We start from the raw sequence: 26,641 nt of genomic DNA, 5'->3' as shown, positions 1-26,641 counted from the left end.
GGAGTGATGAAAATGGCTTGAAACCAGGTAGAGTGACTGTATAGCTTTGTAGATGTACTAAATGCCACTGAACTGTACACTTTATTTTTTTTTTAAACTTATTTGGCTGCCTCAGGTCTTAGTTGCGGCACGTGGGATCTTTTGTTGTGGGGCACAGACTCTAGTTGTAGCGTGCGGTCTCAGTAGTGGTGGCTCTCTGGCGTAGTAGCTCCGAGGCACGTGGGATGTCAGTTCCCAGACCAGGGGTCGAACTTTCGTCCCCTGCATTGCAAAGTGGATTCTTAAATCACTGGGCTAGGGTTCAGATAAGTCCCTAAACTGTACACTTTAGAATGATGTATTTTATATGAGTTTTACTTTAGTAAAAAAAAAAAAATCCATGAATGAACTTCCCTAGTGGTCCAGTGGCTAAGACTCCTTGATCCCAATGCAGGGGGCCCAGGTTTTATCCCTGGTCAGGAAACTAGTTTCCACATGTCGCAACTAAGAGTTTGCATGCTGAAACTGAAGAAAAAAGATCCCTTGTGCTGCAACTAGAGATCCTGCATGCCACAGTTAGGACCCAGCACAACCAAAATAAATAAATATTTAAAAATGCATGAATTCATAATGAAACTAAAAGACTTTTTATTAAAAATTTTTTTTATTATTTTTAAAACCTGGATACTATACAATAAATAGCTAAAGTGGAGTTTCTCAGTCGTGTCCGACTCTTTATGACTCCATGGACTGTAGCTCACCAGGCTTCTCCATCCATGGGGTTTTCCAGGCAAGAGTACTGGAGTGGGATGCCATTTCCTTCTCGAGGAGATCTTCCCCACCCTGGGGTCAAACCCAGGTCTCCCACATTGAAGGCAGACGCTTTACCCTCTGAGCCACCAGGGAAGTCCTCAAAGACTTTTTTTTTCCTTTTTCTCTCTCTTTTTTAAAAAATTGTACTTTATTTTACTTTACAATACTGCATTGGTTTTGCCATACATCAACATGAATCTGCCATGGGTGTACATGAGTTCCCAATCCTGAACCCCCTTCCCACCTCCCTCCCCATACCATCTCTCTGGGTCATCCCAGTGCACCAGCCCCAAGCATCCTGTATCCTGCATCCTGCATCAAACCTAGACTGGCGATTCGTTTCTTATATGATATTATACATGTTTCAATGCCATTCTCCCAAATCATCCCACCCTCTCCCTCTCCCACAGGGTCCAAAATCTGTTCTATACATCTGTGTCTCTTTTGCTGTCTTGCATACAGGGCTATCCTTACCATCTTTCTAAATTCCGTATATATGTGTTAGTATACTGTATTGGTGTTTTTCTTTCTGGCTTACTTCACTCTGTATAATCGGCTCCAGTTTCATCCACCTCATTAGAACTGATTCAAATGTATTCCTTTTAATGGCTGAGTAATACTCCATTGTGTATATGTACCACAGCTTGCTTATCCATTCGTCTGCCGATGGACATCTAGGTGGCTTCCATGTCCTGGCTATTATAATCAGTGCTGCGATGAACACTGGGGTACATGTGTCTCTTTCCATTCTGGTTTCCTTGGTGTGTATGCCCAGCAGTGGGATTGCTGGGTTATAAGGCAGTTCTATTTCCAGTTTTTTAAGGAATCTCCACACTGTTCTCCATAGTGGCTGTACTAGTTTGCATTCCCACCAACAGTGTAAGAGGGTTCCCTTTTCTCCACATCCTCTCCAGCATTTATTGCTTGTAGACTTTTGGATCACAACCATTCTGACTGGTGTGAAGTGGTACCTCATTGTGGTCTTGATTTGCATTTCTCTGATAATGAGTGATGTTGAGCATCTTTTCATGTGTTTGTTAGGCATCCGTATGTCTTCTTTGGAGAAATGCCTATTTAGTTCTTTGGCCCATTTTTTGATTGGGTCGTTTATTTTTCTGGAATTGAGGTGCATGAGTTGCTTGTATATTTTTAAGATTAGTTGTTTGTCAGTTGCTTCATTTGTTATTATTTTCTCCCATTCCAAATGCTGTCTTTTCACCTTGCTTATAGTTTCCTTTGTTGTGCAGAAGCTTTTAATTTTAATTATATCCCATTTGTTTATTTTTGCTTTTATTTCCAATATTCTGGGAGGTGGGTCATAGAGGATCCTGCTGTGATTTATGTCAGAGAGTGTTTTGCCTATGTTCTCCTCTAGGAGTTTTATAGTTTCTGGTCTTGTGTTTAGATCTTTAATCCATTTTGAGTTTATTTTTGTGTATGGTGTTAGAAAGTGTTCTAGTTTTATTCTTTTACAAGTGGTTGACCAGTTTTCCCAGCACCACTTGTTAAAGAGATGAGCTAACACCTATCCTACTCAAACTCTTCCAGAAAATTGCAGAGGAAGGTAAACTTCCAAACTCATTCTATGAGGCCACCATCACACTAATACCAAAACCTGACAAAGATGCCACACAAAAAAAGAAAGCTACAGGCCAATATCACTGATGAACATAGATGCAAAAATCTTTAACAAAATTCTAGCAATCAGAATCCAACAACACATTAAAAAGATCATACACCATGACCAAGCGGGCTTTATCCCAGGGACGCAAGGATTCTTCAATATCCACAAATCAATCAATGTAATTCACCACTTTAACAAATTGAAAAATAAAAGCCATATGATTATCTCAAAGACTTTTTAAGAGGGAAGGCATGGATGGAAAGCTTCAGTGAGAAACTGGATGGAAGGATGAACAGTAATAGAAGATCACTCTTAAGAGTCACCTTAATAATGACGGATCCAGAGGAGAACCATCAGTGGATGTTCTCTTGGGGAAAAGACAGTTGAGAGATAAGATAGACACACAGTCCACACTGACCTGGCCAGACTGGCACGTTGATCTCAGACTTGCAGCCTCCAGAGCAGTGAGGAGGAAATTCCTGTTGTTTATAAGCTGCCCAGGCTGAAGTGTGCTGTGATAGCAGCTGGAATGGACCAGGATATAACAGGTTGTTGCTTCTGCTGCTCAGTCGCTCAGTCGTGTCCAGCTCTGTGACCCCACGGACCGTAGCCCACCAGGCTCCTCTGTCCATCGATTCTCCAGGCAAGAATATTGGAGTGGGTTGCCATCTCCTTCTCCAGGGAGTCTTCCTGACCTGGGGATTGAACCCGTCTCCTGCTTGGTTGGCAGGCAGATTCTTTACCGCTGAGTCACCTGGGAAGCCCAAGAGATAACTTATATACCATCAAAGTCACTATTTTAAAGTGAAAAAATGGGTGGATTTTGTGTATTCACATTCACATTGCACAGCCAGCACCACTGTCTAATTCCAGAATAGGATCATCACCCTCAAACAAACCTTGAGCCCATCAGTGCCCTCCTGTAACCAAAAGTGGGGGGCTGGCGGCTTGCCACTCAACAGCTAATAAAGAGGCCAGGTTGGTGGAAAGGAAAGTTTGCTTTATTTTGGATACTAGCAACTGGGAGAAGGCGATGGCACCCCACTCCTGTACCCTTGCCTGGAGAATCCCAGAGTCGGGGGAGCCTGGTGGGCTGCCGTCTATGGGGTTGCACAGAGTCGGACACGACTGAAGTGACTTAGCAGCAGCAGCAGCAACCGGGAGGAGGGCAGACACCTGTCCAAAGGCTGACGCCCCCCCGCCCCCGCCACAACACCCCCAACAACCAGTGGGCAAGAGCTTTTATAGACAGAGGAGGGGGTACTTGTAGAAACAGCACAGTGAGCTCTGACAGTCATCTTGAAATTGGTTCTGTGGTGGTCTGACCAGCATCATCTTGATCGTTTTAAGTACATTAACCTTCAGTTCTGTATTCCTAGGTGGCTCGGTAGGAAGGAATCCACCTGCCAATGCAGGAGACTCAGGAGATGTGGGTTCAATCGCTGGGTCAGGAAGATCCTCTGGAGGAGGAAATGGAAACCCACTCCAGTATTCTTGCCTGGGAAATCCCATGGACAGAGGACAGCCATGAGGTCCTCTGACAGCCCTGGTGGGCTACAATCCATGGGGTTGCAAAGAGTTGGACACGACTGAGCAGCTAAACACCACCAACCATCCACTCAAGTATCTCTATTGCACAACCTGTTTTATTTTCTTCCTAAGCCTGTGGCGCTCCAGAATGACCTGCTGTTTAATTTCTTCTTGTTTATCATCTGTCTCTTGCACTAGAATGTAAGATGTGAGACAGCAGGGCCAGGCCTGCCTGCCTCATTCTTATCCTGAGCACCTGGGATGCAATAAGGGGCTCTTTGCAGGATGAAGGAGAGGCTGGAGACCTTCGGAGTGCCTCTGGAGGCTCTGTTGCCCCCGCGTGTCATGGGGAGGATGTAGCTTCAGAGAAGCTGCCCTCTGACACCCCAGTGACTCTCTGTGCGTGGCAGGGAAAAGAAAATCCCAGTCAGAGTGGATCAAAATGTTCTCTTTTTGAGATCAGCTTAAGAAGTCACCCTGTTCTCTTCCCGTGTCTGGCTTCGGGAGAGTAATGAATATTTCCAAGAGTAATGAATACTTGCAAGTGTCCCGCACCTGCTCTGTTTCCTTTTTTCCCCAGATTACCCCAGGACCCAGGATGTTGGGGGAAGACCCTGAATGGCACCTTCTCTTCCCTGCAAGCTCCCTCCCTCGTCTGATTATGGCCATTTCCTCTCAAGGTATCTGTTCACTGTATCTTGGCCCTTGTTGTAGGTAGCAAAGCAGTGGAATCAGTGGGGTCTAGTTAGTGGGGTACATCCTCTGAAAAGCGGGGGCAGTATTGGGGGATGGGGGGGAAACTAATGTACCATCCCCCCAACCCAGGGAAGGATTAACTTATTTCTTTCCTTTCTTCCTTCCTCCCTTTAAAAAATTATCTTGTAGCTGCTTCTCTTTTTCTTATAATTTTAACATTTTATTTACTTATTTTCATCTGCACTGGGTCTTCATTGCTGCACGTGGGCTTTCTTGAGTTGTAGCACACGGGGGGCTACTCTCTTGTTCTGGTAATTGGGCTTCTCATTGTAGTAGCTTCTCTTGTTTTAGAGCACAGGCTCTTGAAGCTCAGGCTCAGCAGTTATGGCACACAGGCTTAGTTGCTGCGCGGCTTGTGGGATCTTGCCGGGCTAGGGATCAAACCTGTGTCCCCCACATTGGCAGGTGGATTCTTAACCACTGGACCACCAGGGAGACCCTAGAGCTGCTTTTCAACTGTCTCTGCCCCAGCAGCCTCTTTTGGTGGGTCTCCTCTCTGGTTCCTATTTCATCTTATTTAACATATACCTATTTCCTTCAAGTTTGGGCAGGAATTGATCTTTGCTAGCTGTGTTAGGGGCAGCAAATCTGGCACGCAAAGCCGTGTTCTGGTTAGTAATTCCCGAACCATCAGAGGCTGTGCCGGGCATCTCACTTTTTTTTTTAATCGCTTTTAATTTTCAAAACACCTCTATTAGAGAAGTATTGTTCCCATTTTACAAAGAGGTCAGAGGGGTTAAGTCATGGGCCTAGCATCCATTCCTTTCATTTTTTTCCCCTCCTTTCCATCCTTCTTTTCTTAAAACAAATAAATAAATAAATAAATGTTATATTTTTTGGAGCAGTTCACAGCAAAATTGAATGGAAAGTTACAGAGATAAGATTCAATGTGTCCCCTGCAGACTGCTCCCGCTACCCCCAATCCGTAGCCCCAGGGGCCTCTCCATCTGAGCTGTAGCTCCTTTTTCTCCCAGTACCTTGAAATCTGACGCACAGGTGGGCAGTCATGGTCTCGACATTCAGGTGACTTTGATGGATGCCCATGACTCCTCTCATAGAGAGCCTCTCTTCTTTGTTTTTTCTTTTTTTTTTAAAAGATTTTTTAAAAAATGTGGACCATTTAAAAGTCTTTATTGAATTTGTAGCAATATTACTTTTGTGTTATGTTTTGTTTTTTTGGCCTGGAGGCATATGAGTTCTTAGACTCCTAACCTGGTATTGAACAAGCACCTCCTGCATTGGAAGGCGAAGTCTTACTCACTGGACCACCAGGGAAATCTCTCTTGTCCGAGAGTCCTCTGGGGGTTGTGGCTGTATTGAGTAACGACTTCCTAGAATATGTTGGGGTTTGAAATGCCGGACTTGGCGGATAGGGAATAGGCTGGGGGAGGAGGAAAACCACAGAATTGGGGTCAGGAGGGGTCTCAGGCAGCTTAAGGGAGGCAGGGGTTGAGATTCTGGGCTCTGGACTCCAGTAGACCTATGAGACTTTGGCCCCCACCTGTGAGACTTTGAGTGACCACCCTGAGCGTTGGCTTCCTTCTGGGTGGACCAGAACAGGCTGATTTAATGCCTTCTCCCCTGCAGTGCTCCCCCTGCCACCCTCACATAGGCACCCCTGCCCCCAGAACAGGAGTGGAGAGTTGTTGGAGAGTCAGGTTGCAGATGGGTCCCTTTGATTCTGTTCCCAGCCTTTGTCATCTCCCCCTTCTACCTTTCTCCAACTCGAAATTTCTCTTTTTTAGCTGATGACACTCCGTGAGCCTTTAGATCTCACAGAGCTGCTTTGATCATATGGCTCAGCATCATCAGATCCTTTTATCTCAGAAACATTTGGCGAACCAGATCTAATCAATACAGAGTGGCAGAGGGGTCATGGAAGGTCCACGTCTTCCAGGGCCTCCTTCAAAAGCCCTGCCTCGGATGGGGGTGCCCTCACCTGGGAACTCACACTCGGCTGGCCGCACCCACCCTGGACCCATGAAGCAGTGCAGAACACAGCACCCTGGCTCGGAGGCTTGCTGCATGCTTACACGGGTCATCTCCTATTCTCCAAGCTGCCTTAAGAGGGAGACACCAAGACTGGCCCCATTTTGCAGACCAGCAAACTGAGGCTCAGAGATGCACAGTCACTGAATCCCTAGGGGGCTGGCCCAGATGGGTCTTATTACCGAAAAGTGGGTGGAGTCTGGCTGCTTACCGTTCAAAAGCCAGTAAACAGGCCAGGTTGGTGGAAAGGCTTTATTTCAGATGCCGGCCATTGGTTGGGGGTGCCGAGGGTGGTGGACATCTGTCCAAAGGCTGACTTTCCCTCCCCTGGCAACTAGCGGGGCATGAGCTTTTATAGACAGAAGTCGGGGCTGGGGGACTTCATGCAGAATCTGACAGTCATCTTCAGATTGGTCATCGGTGATCTGACCGGCATCATCTTGGTTGTTTTAGGTACAGTTAATCTTCAGTTCCAGAGTCCATTTGTTCCCATTTCTTTGCGGTCAGTTCTCGGAATTGTGGCATTTCATGTCCTGGGTACAGTCTGGTCTCCATGTTGTTAACTTCTCCACCTGGTGTTTTAGTATCTATAAGACAGCTCGCAGGACGTGGCTCAGAATATTATCAATAGCCCTTGAGAAAGAACTAAAGGTCTTTGACTATGTTTAATGACTACATCATTATTATTTGGTTTCCTTTTTTATTTTGATTGTTTCCCTTTTTTTCTGCATTTCTCACTTCTCTGATTAAACTTATTCTTTGATTAAAGTTTTTCCCCAGACAGAAGGCAGGCAGAGGGCATGGTATGGTGGGGGTGGGGGGGAGCGGGGCAAGGACCAGAGAGTCCTGATCCGTTTCAGTCCGACCCTGAAAAGTGGTTTGGAAAAATCAAGGGAATCTTCTAAGATGTGCTTCCAACTTTCTGGAGTCAGGCAGCCTCAGGGCCAATCTTGTCCTTGCCCCTCCTCCCCCTCTTAGATCAGGTTCTCCCAGAAGCAGCCCCAGAGATGAGAATTCACAGGCAAGTGATTTATCAAGGAAGTGTTTCCAGGAGAAACTGGCAAGGGAGTGAGGGAGCCAGGACAGGGAAGGCGAGAAAACCAGCAGGAGAGAGAGGTCAGGCGGAAGGCCAGCCTCAGCTCCATCCCACAGGGAGCCCTAGGGCAGAGGTCAAGGCACAGTCTTTCTCTCACTTTGAGGCAAGTGCAGGAGTTTCCTGCTGCTGCTGCTGCTGCTAAGCCGCTTCAGTCGTGTCCGATTCTGTGTGACCCCAGACACGGCAGCCCACCAGGCTCCCCCGTCCCTGGGATTCTCCAGGCAAGAACACTGGAGTGGGTTGCCATTTCCTTCTCCAGTGCCTGAAAGTGAAAAGTGAAAGTGAAGTCGCTCAGTCGTGTGCGACTCCTAGCGACCTCATAGACTGCAGCCCACTAGGCTCCTCTGTCCATGGGATTTGCCAGGCAAGAGTACTGGAGTGGGCTGCCATTGCCTTCTCCGCAGGAGTTTCCTAGGGCCGTTGTAAGAAAGGAGCACAAACTAGGTGGCTTAGAACAACAGGAGTTTCTCTCATGATTGGGCTTCCCCAGTGGGTCAGCAGTAAAGAACCCGCCTGTCAATGAAGGAGACCTGGGTTCGATCCCTGGGTCAGGAAGAGCCCCTGGAGGAGGAAATGTCAACCCACTCTAGTATTCTTGCCTGGGAAATCCCATGGACAGAGGAGCCTGGTGGGCTATAGTCCATGGGGTTGCAAGAGTCTTACATGACTTACCGGCTAAACACACGCACAACATATACACACATACACATGCTCCCTCTCTCTCTCTTTCTCAGTTCCAGAGGTACGCGTGCACACACACACACACACATACACACATACTCACACTCTGTCTTTTTCTCAGTTCCAGCGGCTAGAAGTCCAGAAGCAAGGTGTTGGCAGGGCCAGGCTCCTGTGGAAGACTGCTAGGAAAGGTCTACCCCACGCTTGTCTTCTAGCTGACAGCCCTGGGCTTTCCTTGCCCTGTAGACTCCAGTCCCTGCCTCCATCTTTGTGTGGCCTTCTCTACTGTGTCTATATCTTCTCTTCTTCTTACAAGAACCTTTGGATCTAGGGCCCTAAGAGATAATCCAAGATGATCTTCTGACGACAGAATCACTCCTCTAATGTCTAATCCACTCTGCTGCTTTCCTAGAGCATCTGACCCTGCACAGCCTTGCGTGTGTGTGCATGTGCTTGGTTATGTCCGACTCTTTGCAGCCCGGTGGACTCTCGCCCACCAGGCTCTTTTGTCCATGGGATCCTCCAGGCAAGAATACTGGAGTGGGTTGCCATTTCCTTCCCCAAGGGATCTTCCCAACCCAGGGATCAAACCCCCATCTCCTGCCTTGACAGGCGGATTCTTTACCACTGAGCCACTTGGGAAGCCCATATTCCTGTACCTCCTCTTTTTTATTTTTAAAATTTTGGGCTGCGCCACACAGAATGGGAAATCCCAATTCCTTGAACAAGGATCACACCCATACTCCACCGCCCCCCAACCCCCCTGCATTGGAAGCATGGAGTCTTAACCTCTGGACCGCCAGGGAAGTCCCAGCCCTATACCTCTTTTGATGGCTTGATTGGAAGCCCTGGAAACCAGCAATGGCAAAAATACACTAAAAAGTGTGACCATGTGCTTGGGGACTCTAGCATCAAACAAATGGAAAAGCTGGGAAAGCCAGCCCTTCAGAGGGACAGGATCCAGAGAGCTTGGGAAATTTAGAACTGAAGAAAAGGGTCCTGGCTCAAGGCGTTACGTTAGAAATGGGGTAATTGTAGCCTCAAGCACTTTCCTTCATCGAGTTCTCTATTCACAATGCAGATTTCGGAAAGGGGAGCGTCTAATTGGTCTACCTTGCCATGAGTGAACAGGGGACCTTATTTGGCAGTCCCCTAAGACTGCGCAATGGAGCAGTTAGTTCCTGTAAGAAAAACTAGGGTACCATTGCCTGAAGGAGAAGGGTGCTGGGCAGCCTTAAACCCCAGATGCCAACCTAGAGTCCCTTCCCACTCCAGGTGTGCCAGGCATATCAGGGTGCTGGTGGTTTTGCAAAGACCACGTTCTCACTCTGGGTACCCAGAACGCCCTCCCTTGTGCCTTGGCCGTTAAATAGTACCTCCTCATCCTTGGAGCTCTCCCTCCCTCCCCATCCCCTCGCCGGGCTGAGTTAAGGGGACTCTGTGCTCCCGCAGGGGTCCCTGGGCTTCCTTCTGTCAGCTTCTAGAGGTGGCTGTGCTGTGGTCTGCCCCTCCTCTCTCCAGCCAGCTTCTGGCCGTGGTGCCAACTCAATAAGTATTGACGTTTGGTGTGACCGTGTCTATTCTTCCTGTTCTATGGGGGAATTTTAGCCACGGTTGAAAAGGGCAGCTTCTGCGCAAAAACAAAAATTTCGATTTCTTCCTTCCCAGTTGGGAAAATGTGTTGCAGTTCAGGGCAGCGCTGAGCTCAGTGGAGAAGGAAAGAACAAGAGAGTCAGGGAGGCGGGGGTGGTTCTGGGAAGGTGGGCTGGCAGGAAGGCAAGCAGGAGGTGCTTCACGTTGTCTGGGATTAAGTTGGATCCTGAGGCTGGGATGCTGTGGGGAGGGGGGCACACACAAGGGACCTGGAACGGGGTATGGGAACTGTTGCCCAAACTTGGCCTCTGTTCCCCGATGCCAAACAGAAACTCAGAGACAGGGACTTTCCTGGTGGCTCAGTGGTAAAGAATTCACCTGCCGGTGCAGGAGACGAGGCTTCGATCCCTGGTCCAGGAAGATTCTACATACTTTGGGGCAGCTGAGCCCCTAAGCCACAACTGCAGAGCCCATGATGTAAATCCTAAGAGCCTCAACTACTAAAGTCCACATGCCCGAGCCCGTGCTCCGCAACAAGGGAAGTCACCGCAGTGAGAAGCCTGTGCACCGCAACGGAAAGTAGCCCTCACTCACTGCAACTAGAGAAAGCCCATACGCAGCAGTGAAGGCCCAGTAAGTCAGAAATAATAGTCAAAAAAAATAAACGTGGAGACAAGAATTTTGGATGTAGTAGAAAGAGTAGCTTTCATTGGTTTGGGTGGCAAAGGGGGCCACAGTGGGCTAATGCCCTGAAGACTGTGTGACCTACCCTGAAGTGGGGAGTGAGGAGTTTTGAAGCATTCAAGGAGCAGGGCGTGATCAGCCTGTGGACATTTCTCAGATCCGTTGGCATCAAGGTGAAGCTTCAAGCATCATCAGCCTTCTGGTTGCAACCAGTCTAGGGTCTGTGTTCTTGTGGTCGGCAGTTTCCATGTGGAGGGGGTCGGCTTCCTGCAAAAGCAACTCAGGAATGTGTGTCAGGCCTTTATCTGTAGCTTTCAGGGAACTGGGAGTTCTGTGATTAGGCTAAGGGGCAGCACTGTAGTCTAAATTGTTACCAGTTCTCCAGCCCCAACAGCTAGTCCTTGTTTCTTACCTCTTCACCTTTCCCAGTCATTAACTCTTAAGTCAGTATTTTACTTCAAAAGACAAGGACACAGGGGTTTGTACATGGTTTCAGAATCAACAGCCATCCCCAGGGGAGGCAGTGCCGCGTGGGCCCCAAGGCCCAGGCTTTGAAGTCTTGGGTTCAAGTCCTCTTTTGCTAACAAGCTACATGAATGTGGGCAAGTTATTGATGTCCCAGAGCCTCAGTTTCTTCCATCTGTAAAATGGGGAAAAGTGGCGCCCCCACATGACAGAATGGTTCCAGGGACTAAAGGGAACAGCCCAGTTTGGTCCATGGTTTATAGTATTTGCTCAATAAATACACTTGTCTCTCTTCAGTCCCTGAACAGTTCACACAGAACTCTGGTCTCAGGCCAAATCCAGCCTGGCTTTTGTGAATAACGTTTTATTGGCAAACAGCCAGGCCTACTCGTTTACGTTTGTGGCTTCTCATATGATACAACAATAGCAGGCTTTGCTGCCAAAATCTTGGCTCGCTGTGCACTGATGCCCGAAAGCAAAAGGGAGGCAGAGGTTCAGGGGAACGAGCAAAGAGTAGCTTTATTCTTTGCCAGGCAAAGAGGGACTAGAGGCTAGTGCCTCAAGAACTGTGCCTCTCTGTGGGAAGTAGGGAGAGGTTTTTTATCCAGGGCTTCTGGAAGTGAAGGCCTTGCATTTCTTTTCTTCTGCAAATTTACTGCCAAAGCTGGCATCAGGTGGCTGAGCATCTGGGTCCAGTGTCCCTGAAGTTATCGGCCCTTGACCTTCTTTTTGAAATGCAGACTGCTACCAGAGAGTGTAGGAGGTGAACAATGCCAGGTGCAGAGTACAATTCACACGGTGTCTGAGAGTAATTAGCTTTGTTTAGCTTTGTGAAGGACAAGTCTAGCTGCAAGCGTTCATTAGTCGTGATAGCTAAAGTCTACACGACTGAAACGACTTAGCAGCGGCAACAGTGTTTAGCTCGTGCAGGCCTGTTTGGCTGGCATATGCCAAAGGCTGTTCACTCGTTTCTGTTTTTTTCTACAACATTCTCATCCAGATCTCCACCAAGGAACTCTTGTCACGGCCCCAGAAGCCCTTCTGCCGTGAAGCGTCTTGGCGAGCAGAGAGCAGGGTGCCTTCGAGTTTAGTGCAGATTTTGTTGTTCAGTTGCTTAGTCGTGTCTGACTTTTTGTGACCCCATGGACGCACGCCAGGCTTCCCTGTCCTTCACTATCTCCCAGAGTTTGCTCAAACTCTGATTCGGTGATGCCGTCAAATCACCCCATTTTCTGTTGTCCCCTTCTCCTCCTGCCCTCAATCTTTTCCAATGTCAGGACATTTTCCATTGAGTTGTCTCTCCACATCAGGTGGCCAGAGCTTCAGCATCAGCATCAGTCCTTCCGGTGAATATTCAGAGTCGATTTCCTTCAGGATTGAGTGGTCTGATCTCCTTGCTGTCCAAGGGACTCTCAAGAGCCTTTCCCAACACCACAATTCGAAAGCATCAGTCCTTCGGCGCTCAGCCTTCTTTATGGTCCAACTCTCACATCCATACTGCTGGAAAAACCATGGCTTTGACTATGCAGGCTTTTGTCGGCAAAGTGATGTTTCTGCATTTTAATTCGCTGTCTTGGTTTGTCATAGCTTTTCTTCCAAGGAGTAAGCATCCCAATCAGCATCTTCCTTACCTACAATCGTGTGTTAGAACATGGTGTCCAGGGTCAGACAGGGAACCCCCTCCCCTTGGCCCCCCATCATGAGTCAGAAAGGAGCGTCATTGGTAATGCCTATGAAAATATTCCTGACTTAAAGTAGAGCTTTCCGGGGGATATGGTGGTCTTTCTAGTGGGCTCTGAACACCTCACTTCTCTTTGCATCAGGATTGCAGGGTTAGGAGTGTCGGTTCTGGGCAAATTACATCACTTCCTCTGTGTGCCTCAGTTTCTCTATCTGTAAAGTGGGAATAATGCTAGCATGTTCCTCATAGGGTTTTTGCGAGGATGGAATCAATGTGGGTACAGTATTTCTCACAGGGCTTGGGATGCAGCAAGCACTCAGTAAATGTTTGCTGATTTGTGATAGTTTTGTTAATCATCTGGGTAGGGACATGGAAAGGGCTTCTCTGGTAGCTCAGCAGTCAATAATTTACCTGCCAATGCAGGAGACCCAAAAGACTTGAGTTCGATCCCTGGGTCTGGAAGATCCCCTGGAGAAGGAAATGGCTACCAACTCCAGTATTCTTGCCTGGAGAATCCCAGGGACAGAGCAGCCTGCGGGGCTGCAGTCCATGTGGTCGCAGTGACTAAACAATAACAGCAGGGACATGGAGAAGACCCTCAGCCTTCTAGAGACCCTCTTCTGAGCTCACTGACAATGCTGGTAGCCCTGGAGCCCCGATGTGCAAGGACCAGTGGGCAAGTCAACCCGATCTGCTCTGACCTTTGCATCCAGTCAACTTCCCTTCCACAAGGCTCTTTTACGAGCCGCTTATCTGCACACTGTCAGGCAGAGGAGGTGTTCTTCAGGCTAGCTGACAGTGTGAAGTGTGAAAAGGTTAAAGTGGGGAGGTGGGAGATGAGGTGTACATAATGGAAAGAACGTGAGGCCCAAAGCAGGGTGGTGGTGTTCTGACCCGTCTTCCCTCAGTGTCCACGCCAGAGTCATAATTGCTAAATGGAAGTAGCTATGCTCACTCTGTCCCAAACATGCCTTCCTTAAATCACTCTGTGAACCTGGGTTCTGGGTGGGAACTATTAATCATGACACTCCTGTGCCTGGAAGATGGTCATGTGATCCCTAATGGCCAGTCATAAAGTGCCAACCTCCTGGGGATGTAATCAGGCCAATCAGATTCTCCTTTCAGATTAGCCTGTGGGTTTGGGGAGATGGATGCTTTTGTTCTCCTAGGGTTGCTAGATCAGGAGGAAGCATGTGGACAGAGCCTGAAAAACAGAAGCAAGCAGAGCTCATAGATTGGTAAAGACAGGGTCCTGCTGATAGAGATCCTTCCAGCTCCTGGATACAGCCATGCCTGGAGCCAACCACCCAGACCTCCCCAATTATATGAACTCTTTTGAGCTTAGACTCTTATTTAAATAAAATATTTTTTAAGATTTATTTTAATTAATTAATTTGGCTGTGCCAGGTCTTAGTTGCGGCAAATGGGATCTAGTTCCCCAACCAGGGGTTAAACCCAGTTCCCCTGCATTGGGAGCTTGGAGTCTTAGCCACTGGACCACCAAGAAAGTCCCTGAGCTTAGACTCCTTTGAGTTAGGTTTCTGCAACTTGAAACTGAATGAGGATAAACAGTGTGGGATTTATTGAGCACTTACCCTTTGGACAGACACAGTGCTAAGAATTGATGAACATTATCTGATTTGTTTCTGGCGAGTCACTTCGTCTCTTGGAGACTTCATTTGCTAGTATGTAAAGTTGGTGTGTTCTGACTTGGTGACTCAGACAGTAAAGAATCTGCCTGCAGTGCAAGAGACCCAGGTTTGATCCTTGGGTTGGGAAGATCCTCTGGAGAAGGGAATGGCTACCCACTCCAGTATTCTTGCCTGGAGAATTCCATGGACAGAGGAGCCTGACAGGCTGCAGTCCATGGGGTCACAAAGAGTTAGACACAACTGAGTGACTAACACTTTCACTTTCAAAGTAGGTGTAATGTTGTAAGAATAAGATTGTTGGGAGACTTAAGTAAGTAAAACATACAGAGCACCTGGCATATCGTAGTAGTGTTACAGGGAAGAACTGACTCCATGTTAGATGTGTCTCTTTTATTTTAACCTTTGCTTCTGTTCACTAAAAGTATACTGTCCATACATAACAGCCTGCCTCAGGGAACCCTGCCCCTCTGCCTGAAGGTTAAACCAAAATGCTTTTGTTTGGGACCCTGTACACCTGTGGATGGCTACAGGAAGGAAGCAATCAACACATCCCCTCCCTGAGACTGGCCATTCTAGGAGACATTTGCAAGACTGATGGCATCCAGCCCCTGTAAGATGGTTATTTTGAGACATTAGTCTTCCATCTTCTCGGTCAGCAGGCTTTCTGAATAAAGTCGTTTTCCTTGCCTCAACACCTCGTCTCTTGGTTAATTGACCTGTGATGTGGCAAGCAGAGCGAGCCTGGACTCACAACAGCAGGTCCTCATGAAACATCAGATACTTGTCTCAGACTAGGGAACTCTGTGATGAGCATCTTTGAATGTACCTTTGGAGCAATTGCTTCTCTATTTCTCAAAGTGGAATTTCAGGATCAAGAGTATACCCTTGTTAAGGTCCTCAATACGCAGCCCCTGACTGCTCTTCAGAAACATGCCAATTGTATTAGTTATCTGTTGCCATGTAACAAATCACCACCAATTTAGTGGCTTAAAGAGCACATCTCTATTATCTCACCATTTCTGTGGATCAGAAGCCCAGGTGTAGATAGGTTAGGGCCTCTGCTTTAGTCTTTTTTTAAAATTTATTTTAATTTATTTTAGCTGTGCTAGGTCTTTGTTGCTGCACTCGGGCTTGCTCTAGTTGCAGTGAGTGAGGGCTACTCGGGCTTGCTCTAGTTGCAGTGAGTGAGGGCTACTCTCTAGCTGCAGAGCACAGGCTTCTTGTTGAATTGGCTCCTCTTCTTTCAGGGCACAGGCTCCAGGGCACATGGGCTCTGGACTTGGGCTCAGTAAATGTCATGCATGGGTATAGTTGCCCTGTGGCATGTGGCATCTTCCTAGACCAGGGTTCAAACCTGTGTCCCCTGCATTGACAGGTGGATTCTCAACCACTGGACCACCAGGGAAGTCCTGCTTCAGTCTTTCGTAAGCCTACAGTCAAGCTGTTGGCTGGGGCTGGGGTCTCATTTGAAAGCTCCACTGAGGTAGGATCTGATTCCAAGCTCACTCGGGTTGTTGGCAGGACTGAATTCCTCCAGAGCTGTTTGCTAAGGGTCTCATTTCCTCACTAGCTGGAGGGCCATGTATAGCTGCTGGCCATGCTGGCCTTTGCAACATGAAGTGCAGGTTGAGAAGGCAATCGGAGAAAGCATGCCAGCAAGATCATCACAGTCTCTTATAACCACAGAAATGACATCCTGCCACCTTTGCTGCATTCTGCTGGTTAGACACAAGTCCCATGCCTCACTCACAGTCACAAAGAGGGGAATTACATGAAGGTGGGCTCACTGGGGACCATCACTTCTTTCTTTTGTGAATTGTGTTCTTTGTGTTTGCCTAGGAAATCTTGCTTACTCCAAGGCCACAAGGATTTCTTCCTATGTCCGCCTCTATTTTTTTAAAAAATATTTATTTATTTTTGGCTGTGTCGGGGCTCAGTTGCAGCACTCAAGACCCTCGTCGCAGGACATGGATTCAGTAGTTGCCCTCTGGCGTGTGAGATCTTAGTTCCTCAACCAGGGGTCAAACCCACATCCCTTGCATTGGAAGGTGGATTCTCAACCACAGGACCACCAGGGAAGTCCCCAATAGTTTCATAGCTTTAGTTTGTACACTTAGGCCTATGAGCCCTTTGGAATTAATTTTTCTATCTAGTGCAGGGTGCAGATTGAGGTTTATATGTTTGCAAATGATGTCCAACTAACTGAATGATGTAATGACAGTTGAAGAGAAAACTCTCCACGTAGCATGATTAAAAGTCCAATAATTAGATCTTACATATCATGAGTGCTTACTATGGGTAAGGCTCCAGCTAAATGTTTTTACCTGTGTTGTTTCAGGAAGAACTAGTTAAATATCTTCTCAGAGCTATGCATGTGATAAGTTAGAACCCACCCTTGACTGATGCATGACCTGTGAGATAACTGGTTAAACTGACAAAGCAAGGTATAGAGAAGACTGCCAGTTTGTGCAAAATGAAATGGCGTGCAGAGACACACACATGTAAACATGTGTCCAAAACCGTATTTGCTTGCACAGTACATCTCTGGGAACATACAAAGAAATTGCTAAGTGTGGTTCCCTCCAGGGAAGGGAACCTGGTGATTGGAATGAGGAGAGGGAAGGAGATTTTTCGCATATAGCATTCTATAACATTTGAATTAAAAGCTGCCCCAGGTCTTACCGTGGCACTCGAATCGCTGATCTTCATGTGGCATGTGGGATCTTTAGTTGCAGCATGCAAACTCTCAGGTGAGGCTTATGGGCACTAGGGGAAGCCCAGGTGGCTCAGTGGTAAAGAATCTGCCTGCCAGCACAGGGTTCAATCCCTGGGTGGGGAAGATCCCCTGGCGAAGGAAATGGCAACCTACTTCAGTGTCCTAGCTTGGAAAATCCCATGGATGGGAGCCTCGCGGGCTATAGTCCGTAGGGTTGCAAAGAGTCAGACACAATTTAGGGATGCACGCATGCATGTGGGATCTAGTTTTCTGACCAGGCATTGAACCCAAGCCCCTGGCATTGTGAGCATGGAGTCTTAGCCACTGGACCACCAGGGAAGTCCCTATACTTTTTGCATTTTAAAACCTGTGTATTAAAAAAAAACAAAACAAAACAAAACCTGTGTATTTCACAACTTGTGTTGATGTTACCTGCACAAAGAATACATAAAGTTAGAGAAAAAGAAAAGAACTCCTGGTGGTCTGCCCTCAAAGCTTGTGCTTTTTGTCCACCATCCTGGCTCTGTTTATCATTTTACTGCTTCACCTCTCTATGTCTGGATTTTCCCGTCTGTTAACAGTGGATGGTACAACACCTACCTCATAGAACCTCTGTGACGACTGGGGCAAAGAATGTAAAACTCTTAGAGCAGGGCCCTGCCCCCGGACAAAGCTTAATCAATGCTACTATCATGATTGTATTCATAGAAAAAAAAATTAGAAACGCACATGGCAGGTTCATAGAGGTTTCTCCAGCTCTTGGATAATATACCACTTTAATTTCCCCCCTTTTCCCCAAGAAGAAAAAAAAGTTACACATGGTTTTTATATTGAACATTTCCACACCTTCCTGGTCCAGCCCATCCCAGGAGTCCCTGCCTACACATTCTCTGGGGGATTCTATTCAGACTTTAAGTCGTGGCTTCGGTTGGGTAAGGCCAGGCTTGTCTGGCCTGTGTCTAGACACCTTATTTCCCTTGGTTGTTGTAGAAAAGAGAGATTTCTTAACATTGGAAAGGTGTTTCTGAACAAAACCCCAGGGTCAGGGGGAAGAATGGAAGGAGGGAGGGAGAAAAGAGAATTGTGCTTACCTAAAAAAAAATTAATTTTGTTTTCTGCCAGGTCTTCATTCCTATGCACGGACTCGCTTCAGCTGCGGTGAGCAAGGGGGCCGCTCTTCGCTGTGCGCGGCTTCTCATTGCAGGGGCTCCGTTTGCCGCAGGGTACAGTCTCTCGGTCCGGGGGCTTCAGCAGTTGGCAGCACGTGGTCCCAGTAGTTGTGGCTGGTGGGCTGTCTACAGCGCAGGCTCAGTAGTTGTGGCCCATGGACTTTAGTTGCTCGGTGCCATGTGAGATCTTCCCGAACAAGGGCTCCAACCCGTGTCCACGGCATTGCAAGGCGGATTCTTATCCACTCTATCACCTGGGAAAGTGAAAGTCGCTCAGTATACAGTCCATGGAATTCTCCAGGCCAGAACACTGGAGTGGGTAGCCTTTCCCTTCTCCAGGGGATCTTCCCAACCCAGGGACTGAACCCAGATCTCCCGCATTGCAGGCAGATTCTTTACCAGCTGAGCCACAAGGGAAGCCCAAGAATACTGGAGTGGGTAGCCTATCCCTTCTCCAGCGGATCTTCCTGGCCCAGGAATCGAACTGGCGTCTCCTGCATTGCAAGTGGATTCTTTACCAGCTGAGCTACCACCAGGGAAGTCCCCTGCTTACTTTTTTTTGGGAAATATTTACTTATTAGGTTGCACTGGTCTTAGTTGAGTCACATGGGATCTTCGGTCTTCGTTGCAGCATGTAAGGTCTAGTCGCCTGAACAGGGATGTAAACCTGTATTGGGAACGTGGAGTCTTAGCCGATGGACTGCCAGGGAAGTCTCTGAATGTGCTCACTTTATTATTTTTTTTAAAGATTTTTTTTTGGTGTGTGGATCATTGTCTTTATTGAATAGGTGAATTATTTACCAGCAGAACTACCACCAGGGACGTTTCCTGCTTTCTTTCTGGAAATATTTATTTATTAGGTTGCACTGGGTCTTAGTTGAGTCACACAGGATCTTCAGTCAAGTCTTTATTGAATTTGTTACAATACTGCTTCTGTTTTATGGTTTGGGGTTTTTTTTTGGCCATGAGGCATGTGGGAATCTTAGCTTCCGGACCAGGGAATCGGACATGCACCCCCTGCATTGGATGACGAAGTCCTGGGCTGCCAGGGAAGTCCCATCAGCTGAACTGTTGAAGCTTCTAGCTAACCTACTATCTCTGTCTCAGTGATGAGGAACTGCAGGGGCAAGTGGCCTGGTGTGCCGGTGGACATCAGCTACCCAGTTTCTTCCCCCCACGTCTCATGTGTAGGTGTTGGTCTGGGGAACAGGGTGGAAAGTAAAGCCAGGTATCCTGCAGTTCAGCCTTAGAATGCCTAAAATGTATTATTGCCTGGAAAATTCCTTTTGTTCAAGCCTGAGCAAGTCTGGCCTAGGCTTTTACAAATTTGTATATCTACTTGTGGTTTAGTTGCTAAGTCATGCCCAACTCTTTGCAACCCCATGGATTATAACCTGTCAGGGTTCTCTGTCCATGGGATTTCCCAGCAAGAATACTGGAGAAGGTTGCTTATATACGTGGGCTTACCAGGTAGCACAGTGGTGAATAATCCACTTGCCAATGCAGAAGATGCAAGGGACTTGGGTTCGATCCCCGGGTCAGGAAGATCCCCTGGAGAAGGAAATGTTAACCCACTCTAGTATTCTTGCCTGGGAAATCTCATGGACAGAGGAGCCTGGTAGGCTACAGTCCATGGGGTTGCAAAGAGTCAGACATGACTGAGCAAGCGCACAACATGCCTAGGTGCACTGTGATGCCTTCCACATTGTAGCGATGCAGCATATAAGCTGTTGCAGGAATAGATTCCCAGAAGAGCACTTGTGCTAGCCCCTTTTACAGATGAGGAAACTGAGGCTCAGAGAGGGGAAGCAACCAGTCCAGATCTCTCAGCAGGTCATGGTGGTGCTGGAATCCAGGTGCATTGGCTCATGGTCCTAGCTCTTTCCCTACACGTTGCTCCCAGAAGTGGTTTCTCTCTGGCTGAGGGATTTTTATGCCAATTTGGGAAGACATTCCTTGAAACGAAAAAAGGGCTGCTTAGCCTTTATCTCTTGGTATCATGCCAGACATGTGATGGGAAAATTAGACCAGTGCATTACTGATCCCTTTTCATTCAAAGTTAATTACATCATATAGGATTTGAAGAGTGGCAGCGAGCCCCTCTAGAAGTTTCTAGTGGACAGATGGAGGCTTTACACTTAAACGGTTATGCACAGGTCAGGTCCATGGAGTCAAATGACTCCTAACAACATCATGACCTCATGAGACTTAATAGACAGAGGCCATTTCCTTCTAGTGTGGTGATCTTAATAACCGTACCAATATCTTGGCTATATGTCTATAACTTCGAGTTGGTTCCTTATGAGTTTGCCACACAAAATAAGCTCTGTGCTTGCAAGAAGAGACTTTTGGGAAGACTTTTCATTTATTGAATCAACAAATCTTTATTACACATCTACTGTGTATCATGCACTAACCTAAAAGCCAGTGATGTACTTGGGATAGGACCAACACAATCTGTGTCTGCAGAGGTTCACAAGGAATTCTTCTGCAAACACAGACAATCCTGAGAGGGTGGCTTAAACAAATGGGGGCTTAGTTTTATCTTCTAAAAAGAATTCCTGAGGTAGGCAATTCAAGGATGGGGCAGCTGTTCAGTGATGCTATCAGAGCCTCAGACTCTGTATCTTTTGTTTTTGCCACTCACTAGGAGGTTTCTGAGAAGGCGATGGCACTCCACTCCAGTACTCTTGCCTGGAAAATCCCATGGACGGAGGAACCTAGTGGGCTACAGTCCATGGGGTCGCTAAGAGTTGGACACAACTGAGCAACTTCACTTTAACTTTTCACCTCCCGTTGGAGAAGGAAATGGCAACCCACTCCAGTGTTCTTGCCTGGAGAATCCCAGGGACGGGGGAGCCTGGTGGGCTGCCATCTATGGGGTTGCAGAGAGTCTGACATGACTGAAGTGACTTAGCAGCAGGAGGTTTAGCCTCATGGTTGCAAGATGGCTGTTGTGATTCCAGACATTACATCTTTATCCCAAGTGGATCAAAAGCCTTCTCCTCCCAGGGCCTGGTCTTTTTTTGTTTGTTTGTTTCCCAACAGACTCTGCTTCTAAGTCATTGGTTAGGATTATGTCTGTCACGTGGCCACAACTGGCTAGAAGGTACCTACAAAAGTGAAGGGGGAGATTGCTGTTGGATGAACCATCCTATAGTATGTACCATCCTGCCTGAATGTCCAGAGGAGCAGACGGTAGAAAACAACTTCATTGCTCAAAAACTGTTCATTACTATGGGGACAGTGTTGTTGCCAAGATATCCTGTGTTTTAGTATGGGTTTCTTTTGAAGTAGACTCTGACATAAGGATTTAAGACTAGCGATTTTATTGGGGCGGGTCATCCTAGGACACACTGGTACAAGAGGAAGGAATTAAGATGAAGAAGGAAGGCTATCAATTGAAGAGTTCGCTGCCGTGGGCGGCTGGGTTTCACTCCCACTGGGAAACTCTGGGGGATGGAGTAGAACAGGCCTCAGAGCTTTTCCCTCCCTGAAGGAGGGAGATAGCTGAGGCTGTTTATCCTCCAACTTCTTTCATGCTTGGTGTTCTGGGAGTCTTCACCCTCCATCAATTCCAGCCTTCTCACCTGGGGAGAGAAGTCCATACGTGGAAAGACACAGGTGTGTGTAGTGGGTGCTGTAGAAATACACTAAGTGGTTGAGAGCCTAAGGAGCTATGATGGGCATTAACTCTACCTGAATCATCATAAATCATCATATCCCGAGAGCTTTTAACCTAAGTTGGGGATTAGGTATGCCCTTTCTAAAGAAGAGTTTTCCCCCGTGGCTCAGACGGTAAAGAATCTGCCTGCAATGCAGGAGACTTGGGTTCAGTCCCTGGGTCGGAAAGATCCCCTGGAGAAGGGAACGGCAGCCCACTCCAGTATTCTTGCCTGGAGATTTCCATGGACAGAGAAGCCTAGCAGGCTACAATCCATGGGGTGGCAAAGAGTTGGACACAGCTGAGTGACTAATGCTTTCACTTCCAAAGAGGTAATTTTTAAGTTGAGATATTTTTTATAAATTGGGGATAAGAGTATTTCAGTTAAAGGGAACAGCATGTGTGACATCTCAGAGGCAGGAACGAACTTTATGTGTTCGAGGTCCAGGTGTGTGAGGCTGGCAAGGCTGGGAGGGCCTCAGGGCTACACACTTGCACAAATCCAGAGCTCACTGATTAAAAAAACACTGGCTTTCCCACGACACTCGATGCTTCATAATGAAAGGAAACCCTTCTTTCCAGCATCCTGACTTCCTCTCTCCTTCCCTTCTGCCCTTCTCTTTCTTTTAAATATTTGTTCCTTGCATCTCTGAAATGCACTCCTCCCCGCTTCTCAAAGTGTCTCTCACATCTTCTAATAATAATATTGGTATAACTCTGCCTAAGTCACAAAGTTGTTTTTTTTTTTTTTTTTAACAGACTTTCTCTCTCTTTCATTTCCGGCCACACTGGGTTTTCGTTGCTTCGTGGGCTTTCTCTAGTTGCGGCAACAGGGGCTACCCTCTAGCTGTGGTGCACACGTTTCTGATTGCAGTGGCTTCTCTCATCGTGGAGCACGGGCTCCAGGGATCACGGACGGGCTTTAGTAGTTGTGTTAGTTGCCCCGAGGCAGGTGAGATCTTCCCAGACCAGGTTTTGAACCTGTGTCCCCTGAGTTGGCAGGTGGATTCTTAACTGGAAACCTGGTCACAAAGTATTTTTACACCCACCATCCTGATACCCTTATAGTGCCCTGCTGGGACTGGTGGGTACGATTACCCGCTTTTTACAGCTGGGAAAGAAAAAAACAAAACTGAAGCTCAGAGAGGCAACTTCTCAGGGCTCACACAGATGCTGATTTAAGACTCAAGACCAGCCTCCTGAACCCCTGTGCAAAGCCCTTCTCTACCAGCTTGGGGTTCAGCGTGTGGCTTTACTCCTAGAGGTGGCGCTTTGTTTGGTTCCTGCCTCGGAAGCCTTCCGGTTTTATCCTGACTCTTCAGTTGACCGGCTGAGTAGTCAGAGCATCCGGGGTTTGATGTGCACCTCCCCCCCGGCCCCAGAGTCATTGAAAAACATTACTTTCTGTTCATTTTACAGTGACTGAGCATGATTCAGGTAGATTCTATCAAAATCCGCAGGAAAAAATAGAATGATCAAAGCCTACAAGGTTGCCTTTGCAATGGGGCATGGAAGAAGGTCTCCTTATGGAGACGAGGGACATGGGACCCAGTGAAGGAAACTGCTTGTACCGGGTGGAGGGGGTCTCATCCACTCTGCCACCGCCCCTTCTCCTGGGTGTGGTCAGAGCGCCCTGATTGTCCTTTGGGGACACTCCAGTATTCTGGCTTGGAGAATTCCATGGACTGTGTAGTCCATGAGGTCGCAGAGTTGGACACGACTGAGTGATTTTCACTGTCCCCTGGGGAGCCAGCTACGTTTGCCAGAGAAACAACAGGATACTCACTTAAGTTTGAACTTCAGATTAAACAGCAGCAACAGTTTTATTTCCTTTTTAAAATAATTAATTAGTGGCTTCGCCACGTCTTGGTTGCTGTCACAGGCTTTCTCTAATTGTGGTAGATGCGGCTACCCTCTAGTTGCGGGGCATGGGTTTCTCACGGCGGTGCCTTCTCTTGTGAAGCACAGCGTCCAGGGCATGCAGGCTTCAGCAGTCGTGGCTCTCAGGCTTAGCTGCCCCACGGCATGTGGGATCTTCCTGGACCAGGGATCGAACCTGTGTCCCCTGCATCAGCAGGTGGATTCTTTACCACTGGACCACCAGGGAAGTCCAACAACAATTTGAAAATATAAGTATCTCCCACATACTGCATGGAGCATATTTATACTAAAATTTTATTATTCATCTGAAATTCAAATGTAACTCGTGTGTGTGTGTGTGTGTGTGTGTGTGCACGCTCAGTCATGTCCGACTCTTTGTGGCCCCAAGGACTGCAACCCGCCAGGCTCCTCTGTCTGTAGGATTCTCCAGGCAAGAATACTACAGTGTGGGTTGTCATTTCCTCCTCCAGGGCATCTTCCTGACTCAGGGATCAAACCTGCATCTCTTAAGTCTCCTGCATTGGCAGGTGGATTCTTTACCTCCGGTGCCCCTGGGAAGGCCTCAGCTGTAACTGAGGCCTCTGTTTTTATTTGCTACATCTGGCAGCCAGGACGCCTCTTAACTCAAATGGTGACGATGGGACCGATTCACCCTCCCTTGGTTTCAGGAGCAGGCGGGTGATTGATCCAGGCTTGGCCAGGTGGTGCCTTCTACTCCTGTCATTCCTAGAGACTGGGTCAGAGAAGGGAATCCTGGAAATCCGACTTGCAACTTGTACCACTGAGAAAGACATTTGTTCTTTTTTGTTGGGATCGCTAAGTGATGAAAAAAGTAGCTCCTGGGGTTCCAACCAATGAGAATCTGAGTAAGAACAAAGCCAGGAGAGGACCAACAACTGAGAGACGGAGAAGAATGGAGAGAGAAGAGATTAAGCCCTAAAGACCTTATTAGGGGGTCCTGGGACCCACCTCATTGAATTGTACCTTCAGTTAGGCTCCCACAGTTGAGGACTGTTTGGATGCTGGTGTAATTGAAGATAACGATAGTAACATGATAGAGTGGTAGGTAAACTCTTTAGTGGGGACGGTTAACTGCGTGCGTTCATGCTCAGCCATGGCCAACTCCGTGACCCCATGGACTGTAGCCCACCAGCCTCCTCTGTCCATGGAATTTTCCAAGCAAGAATACTGGAGCAGATTGCCACTTCCTTCTCCAGGGGATGCTCCCGACCCAGGGATCGAACCCACGTCTCATACGTCTCCTTCACTGGCAGGCGGATTCTTTACCACTGTGCCACCTGGGATAACTAAGGGGATGGTTACGGGAGATATCAGTCTTCCTCAGATGGTGGTTGAAGGGGTCCTAGAGCAGAATGGTGTGGTAAAATCAAGGGGGGCATGTGTTCTTGCTGGTGATGGCTCTGTTCAGGGCGCTGCCACTGCTAACGGAGACGAGAACGCTAGTGATGAAGAGTAGTATGGTGTTGGTAAGAGAGGATTGAACAAGGGAAGGAGTAGTTGTCAGCCTTAGTCTATCACCACGTCCTATCAAATCAACCCCTCTCAGTTAAAAAGATAATCTATTCACTTCTCCACCTACTCCCGGCTGTCACCAGCATGGCCTGACCAGCCAAACACCTCTTGTGCTTCTATTGTTGAGTTGCTCCTAACTGGCTTCCTTTCTTCTTGTGCTGTCTCTCTACAGTCTCTGCTCCACAATAAAATCGGTAGGGAGAGTGAGATTTTAAAAAAATGTAAATTACAACATTTCACCTACTCTTCTCAAAACTGACCAGGAGCCTAGACTAGAAACCAGACTCCCTTTTATTGACGGATAGTTGATTTACAATGTGGTCTTTTAAAAATTTTATTTATTTCTAATCGGAGTCTAGTCACTTTACAATATTGTGTTGGTTTCTACCGTACATCCACATGGATTAACCACAGGGACACGTATGTCCTCTTCCTCTGGAGCCTCCCTCCCACCTCCCACCCCATCCCACCCCTCGAGGTTGTCACAGAGCACAGGGTTTGAGCTCCCTGCATCACAGAACAAATTTCCACTGGCTTTCTAATTTTGCATTTGGAAGTGTATTAATATATGTTCCTATGCTACTCTCTCAGTTTGTCGCACCCTCTCCATCCCGCACTGTGTCCAAGTCTGTTCTCTATGTCTGTGTCTCCACTAAGTGTTAGTCACTCAGTCGTGTCCAACTCTGTGCCACCCCCATGGACATTGCTGCCTTGCAAATAGGTTCATCAGTACCATCTTTCTAGATTCCATATATGTGCATTAATATACCTTATTTGTTTTTCTCCCTGACTTACTTCACTGTGTATAATAGGCTCTGGGTTCATCCACCTCATTAGAACTGACTCAAATGCATCCCTTTTCAGGGCTGAGTAATATTCCATTATACATATATATACCAAACTTCTTTATCCATTCATCTGTTGCTTCCACATACAATGTTTTTTAAATATCTGCTCTACAGCAAAATGATTCAGTTACATACACACACATACACACACATTCTTCTTTAATTCTTTTTCATTGTGGTTTATCATAGGATACTGAATATAGTTCCCCGTACTATGCAGTTGGACCTTGTTGATTATCCATTAAAGAATTTTTATATAAAAAAACTGATCTGTCATTTTTCTGTGT

The sequence above is a fragment of the Oryx dammah genome, unplaced genomic scaffold (assembly GCF_014754425.2).
Source record: "Oryx dammah isolate SB20612 unplaced genomic scaffold, SCBI_Odam_1.1 HiC_scaffold_2, whole genome shotgun sequence".
NCBI classification, from domain to species: Eukaryota; Metazoa; Chordata; class Mammalia; order Artiodactyla; family Bovidae; genus Oryx; species Oryx dammah.
This window is presented reverse-complemented; position numbering follows the sequence as displayed.